The sequence below is a fragment of the Salminus brasiliensis genome, chromosome 8, assembly GCF_030463535.1.
Source record: "Salminus brasiliensis chromosome 8, fSalBra1.hap2, whole genome shotgun sequence".
In the NCBI taxonomy this organism is placed as follows: Eukaryota; Metazoa; Chordata; class Actinopteri; order Characiformes; family Bryconidae; genus Salminus; species Salminus brasiliensis.
Genome location: NC_132885.1, coordinates 5316737 through 5323255, shown reverse-complemented (window position 1 = coordinate 5323255; position 6519 = coordinate 5316737). Strand labels below are relative to the sequence as shown.

At 37.3% G+C, this 6519-nt stretch overlaps 1 long non-coding RNA gene across 1 annotated transcript; it reads left to right on the top strand.

The window, feature by feature from the left end:
- The first annotated feature begins 3040 nt into the window (after positions 1–3040).
- LOC140561482 (uncharacterized) lies at positions 3041–5593 on the top strand. Its single transcript, XR_011980065.1, has 3 exons — positions 3041–3062; positions 3966–4010; positions 5565–5593. It is a non-coding gene; the product is annotated as an uncharacterized lncRNA (long non-coding RNA).
- The last annotated feature ends 926 nt before the right edge of the window (positions 5594–6519 follow it).

The window sequence follows — 6519 nt, the reverse complement described above, 5'->3', positions numbered from 1 at the left end:
TTATAAACTCAATCATGACTTTATGAACCCTGGAAATGTTTTCTGAAGATTTGGGACAGGGGCATTTACCACTTACCGTCTTACATGACCTTTACTTTTAACAAAACTTTAGGCATTTGGGAACAAAGGAGACCTGCTATAGCTTTGAGTGAAAATAAGCCTGGTAGTATATACAGAATACATATCTGTGTATTTTACAGTTTGTTTAAGACCATAGAGTCTAAAGATAATTTAGGTTAATACTAACCTAGTATTAAATATACTAAATATACTAATAAAAGGGGTTAATACATTTTTAGAGTAAATACATTAGTATAAAATAAATAAATTGACTGATTTCACAAATAAGCTTTGTAGTATATAAGGAATGTATATGGGTGTATTTAAGAAAGTTGACTAGAGTTATTCATGACTAGTTTTGTGTGGACATTGTGGGACGGTCCCTAACAATGCAGCTTGCTGTAGAAGGCGGCGGGAGCGGATACTTTGTGGCTCGGTCTCTCTAAAGGTTAAGAATATAATACATAATAAACACGAAACTGTCATTTTTACTGATATTACTGCATTAATATAATACATATAATAATATGCATATAATACAACAATACATGTAATACATAATAAACACGAAACTGTAATTTTTACTGTAAATACTGCATTAATTAGCAACAATTAAATACTCCATATATTTAATTTCAGGGGCAAAATGGATACTGTAAAGTTGAACAAAGTGAAGCTTATCAGATGGTTGTGCAGGAATACGTTAATTCTGCAGCATATGCACTCAGAAAACCTGATAACGATGGACGAATACAACAAACTTAAGAATATTCAAGACCCCACTAAGCAAAGTACAGAACTCGTAGACAAAGTTCTCTTCAAGGGCGATGCCGTTTGCCTCAAATTTCTGAGCTTGCTGGGAGAGAAGGAGGTGAATGAATACTGCCCGGAGCTCAGGGAGTGGATATCCACAGTGAAGAATTCAGATAGACCGCCATTCAGCACGCACACACACACACACACACACACAGTTTAAGAAGAAATCCCATATATTGTCTCAAATGTCTACATAATTAAAGGGTTAATATTCCTAGAGAAACTGAGTCAGATCTGTAGACAGTGGTGGTTAATTGGGTGTTGATCTCAAAATACTCTCAGTTTGATCAACTTGATGTTGCTGACATCAGACTGTGTTTACATGCACTCCAGACTCATAATCGGATTACTGCAGTTATCTAATTATTCAAATGGCCATGTAACCAGCATACTCCGATTTCTTACATCTAGTCTAATAATCTGGTGAAGAAATCTGATCAAGAGAGCTGGATTTTGGCTCAGTAATCACACTTCTCAGTGCATGTATAATCCGCAGGTATCTCTTTAATTGGACTTTAAATTCTGGGCCCTGTGCACGAGCAGTACCCATGGGCCCTCCTCAACCACCAAACCCCCCCCTCCTCAAAGGCCCTTACCCAACTTGGGGCTGTGGTAACTCGGGCCCACTGAAGAGCTTAAACATTCTCCATCTTCTAGAAGATGTATGTTCATATTGTGGCTCGAGGTTTGTATTTTACATGATGTTTGCGTCAGGTTTTATTCTGTGAGACTATTGGCTGGTTGCAATGCAGAATTCTTTTACTGCAGATTATGAAGTGCATGAATACACACTCACTGTTGAAGTTGTTTTGGAAAGATCAAAGTAAAAAAAAATGTAAACACTTAAACCCAATCCTTTTGTGCTGGAGTACAAACTGGCATTGGCAAATCAGATTTATTGGCATAGCACTTTACAGCTGATGTTGTAAGGAATCACTACAGTGACAAGGAAGGAGCATCTGCAGGAAGAAACCTTGGGAAGAACCAAGACTCACTATGTTTTAGATAGCTGAAACTGTATATATCTTGAATGTACATTAAGCTAGACATATCTCAAATTAGCATAAGCACTACTCAAAATTTATTTACAGATATGTTTATGTTTTACATATGAGGAATTTTATATATCTTTAATTGTCTAAATACTTTAAAAGAGCATTCAGTCCCATGTAAATCAATGGTAAGGATAGTCATCCTGCAATTCTTAGTCAGAATGGCTTTACAGATTTATATAACTTGAACTGATCATTTTTAGTCATTTTGCTAGCTTGCTATTCACATGGACATGTTGTGGATGAGTAGCTGCTCAATGCAAATAGTATTTGTAGTAGTATTTATTGTCGACATTAAGCTTTTAAATTTCAGTTCTGCAGTTGCTGAATATCTGGTCCTTAAAGCCCTGTCCTTTGTAATTTAAAAATGTTCACAGTACATTTTTATGAGAGATTTCAGTAATGTCAGAGATGTGCAATGTTTTTTGTTTTTTTTTGCTCATACAGACAAACCCAAAGCACCGGCCAAAAAGGCAGAAAAGCGTAAAGCAGGTCAGAAAAAAATTCATTTATTCCGTATTCTACTAGTGCAGTTAAATAATTTTAATATTGTGAAATAAATATTCTGTATTCATATTTTCATTCAAAAAGCTAAACTGTCATTTTATATCCATTACATTTAGAATGCTTATATTTTAGATGTCTTCATGTTGATACTGTTTGATTAGTATTTAGTAAAAAAAAGGGGGTTGAAATTGCCAGGCAATGACTATATAATGAAATCACTTTTTGAACTTTTTCAGTTCTGCAGTTTCACTTCTACAGCCTTTCTTCCCACATAAGGGTTTAAATTTGGGAAAGTTGGATTCTTTCTTTGAAGTAGTTAGAGTCCCTGTCCTACATCTGCTGGAGAATCAATACTATCCCTTTGGAAATAATATCTAACATGTGTTTAGAATGTATTGACGGCTTGTCTCTTAATGCGTCCAAGAAGAGACATCCACAGAAAAAGAAGAGAGGGTTAATAAGGCCAGAAGACACTTTCTTTGTTTCTGAAAAATGTGTACGGTACTCAGTCATGTTTTCAATGAATAGACCATTCATGTGATGTTAGTGTGTTTTTAACGCTTGCAGTCTTTGTTAAAGGTGTTTAAAAAGGTAATCCACCAAAATGAAGGAGAAAGGCTGGTGCAGGTTAGAAATCTCTTTATCTCTTTGCTTCCAAAAATGAAATGGGATTGATAGACAGTTTAAAGGGTCGTATATCTTCAGTGGACATCGGACAGAGAGCTACATTAATGTAGAAAAAGCTACATTAATTACTAATGCTATAAACAAGATAACTGTGCTAATACAGCAGAAAAAGCAGTGTGTTGTAGTCTTACCTTATAAAATCTCTGCTGTGCCACATACTGGGACTGTGGTTCCAGTGTGTGATTAGCAGATGGCCAGCAGGGTTTCTGTGTTACGTGCCCCATTAAAGTCATGGCAGTAAAAAGTCAGTTTTATCCTGTGCAGAACTACAGGACATGCCACGCAAATTCACTACAGGTACTACATTTCACATTATGCCCCAGCATCTTTCCCAAAACACCTTCAGTCAGAGCCAGTATATAAATTTATTTTGGACGGAGTAATGAACGTTCATAAATCTTTAAAAAAGAGTCAGCCATACAACAGACGAGGTAATGTTCGCTCATTGGACTAGTGTGGTAAACAAGCAGTTATGCCTCACTTCGCTGTAACCTACTTATACCTTTAACCTGCACGTTGCAACATTTGTACAGTGACTTTTAAACAACCTCGCAAATTCAGAGCATCCAATTATGTTCAGGAGGACAATACAATGTACACAGAACCAAAGGTAAAGGGTTCCAGACATGTATTTACCATGGAATATGATAAAGGCAATATATAAAAAAAACCCTTTCCAATGGTGTAGGTTTGAATTTGATTTGAAATCCTTATTTATAGATATGGTGTTCATTTCTAGCTTATAAATCAGTAATCACAGTACAGTAAAACATGTATTTACATTGGAAGATCTGTAATGTCAGCATGCTCAGCTTTAATATTTGTTCTTTTTTGTTTATACAGAAAAAACCAAACCTCCGGCCAAAAAGGTAGCAAAGCGTGAAGCAGGTCAGGAGACTCTTCTTTGTTTTAGTGAAATTGATCTTGTTTACTTTCCCATTGTTCCTGTCCCCCCTTCGTTTAACTATCCCATTCCTGATTCTTCACTTAACTATCCCATTCCTGATCCTTCACTTAACTATCCCATTCCTGATCCTTCACTTAACTATCCCATTCCTGATTCTTCACTTAACTATCCCATTCCTGAGTCTTCACTTAATTATCCCATTCCTGATCCTTCACTTAACTATCCCATTCCTGATTCTTCACTTAACTATCCCTTTCCTGATTCTTCACTTAACTATCCCATTCCTGAGTCTTCACTTAACTATCCCATTCCTGATCCTTCACTTAACTATCCCATTCCTGATTCTTCACTTAACTATCCCATTCCTGAGTCTTCACTTAACTATCCCATTCCTGATCCTTCACTTAACTATTCCATTCCTGATTCTTCACTTAACTATCCCATTCCTGATTCTTCACTTAACTATCCCTTTCCTGAGTCTTCACTTAACTATCCCACTCCTGAGTCTTCACTTAACTTTCCCATTCCTGAGTCTTCACTTAACTATCCCATTCCTGAGTCTTCACTTAACTATCCCATTCCTGATTCTTCACTTAACTATCCCATTCCTGAGTCTTCACTTAACTATCCCATTCCTGAGTCTTCACTTAACTATCCCATTCCTGATTCTTCACTTAACTATCCCATTCCTGATTCTTCACTTAACTATCCCTTTCCTGAGTCTTCACTTAACTATCCCACTCCTGAGTCTTCACTTAACTTTCCCATTCCTGAGTCTTCACTTAACTATCCCATTCCTGAGTCTTCACTTAACTATCCCATTCCTGATTCTTCACTTAACTATCCCATTCCTGAGTCTTCACTTAACTATCCCTTTCCTGAGTCTTCACTTAACTATCCCACTCCTGAGTCTTCACTTAACTATCCCATTCCTGATTCTTCACTTAACTATCCCATTCCTGAGTCTTCACTTAACTATCCCATTCCTGAGTCTTCACTTAACTATCCCATTCCTGATTCTTCACTTAACTATCCCATTCCTGAGTCTTCACTTAACTATCCTATTCCCGAGTCTTCACTTAACTATCCCATTCCCAAGTCTTCACTTAACTATCCCACTCCTGAGTCTTCACTTAACTTTCCCATTCCTGAGTCTTCACTTAACTATCCCATTCCTGAGTCTTCACTTAACTATCCCATTCCTGATCCTTCACTTAACTATCCCATTCCTGAGTCTTCACTTAACTATCCCATTCCTGATCCTTCACTTAACTATCCCATTCCTGATTCTTCACTTAACTATCCCATTCCTGAGTCTTCACTTAACTATCCCATTCCTGAGTCTTCACTTAACTATCCCATTCCTGATCCTTTACTTAACTATCCCATTCCTGAGTCTTCACTTAACTATCCCATTCCTGAGTCTTCACTTAACTTTCCCATTCCTTCAGTTTGATTTTAGTTTTAGTTCTTGCAGTGCCTGAAGAATAGTAATAGTAATAGTAATTTCTTTGTGTTTTCTTTTCTTTATACAGGAAAACCCAAACCTCCGGCCAAAAAGGCAGCAAAGAGTAAAGCAGGTCAGGAGACTCTTCTTTCTTTTAGTAAAATGGATCTTGGCCATCCATTTCTTGGTTCTTCATACCATTCAATTCCCCAACCCATTCCTGAGTCTTCACGTAACTATCACATTCCTGAGCCTTAATTTTACCATCCCATTGCTGGTCCTTTACATAGCCATCCCATTCCTGAATCTTCACTTAACCATCCTATTCGTGGTCCTTCATATAGCCATATCGTTCCTGAATCTTTATTCAACCATCCCATTCCCCACCCCATTCCCGAGTCTTTACGTAACTACCCCATTCCAGAGTCTTTATTTAACTGTCCTATTCCTGAGCTTAATTTTACCATCCCATTCCTAAGCCTTTATTTAACGGTCCTATTCCTGAGCTTAATTTTACCATTTCATTCCTGAGCCTTAATTTTACCATCCCAGTCCTAGTTCTTTTTCATAGCCATCCTATTCCTGATTCTTCACTTAACTATCCCATTCCTGAGCCTTCACTTGACTATCCCATTCCTGATTCTTCACTTAACTATCCCATTCCTGATCCTTCACTTAACTATCCCATTCCTGATTCTTCACTTAACTATCCCATTCCTGATTCTTCACTTAACTATCCCATTCCTGATCCTTCACTTAACTATCCCATTCCTGAGTCTTCACTTAACTATCCCATTCCTGATCCTTCACTTAACTATCCCATTCCTGATTCTTCACTTAACTATCCCATTCCTGAGTCTTCACTTAACTATCCCATTCCTGATTCTTCACTTAACTATCCCATTCCTGAGTCTTCACTTAATTATCCCATTCCTGATCCTTCACTTAACTATCCCATTCCTGATTCTTCACTTAACTATCCCTTTCCTGATTCTTCACTTAACTATCCCATTCCTGAGTCTTCACTTAACTATCCCATTCCT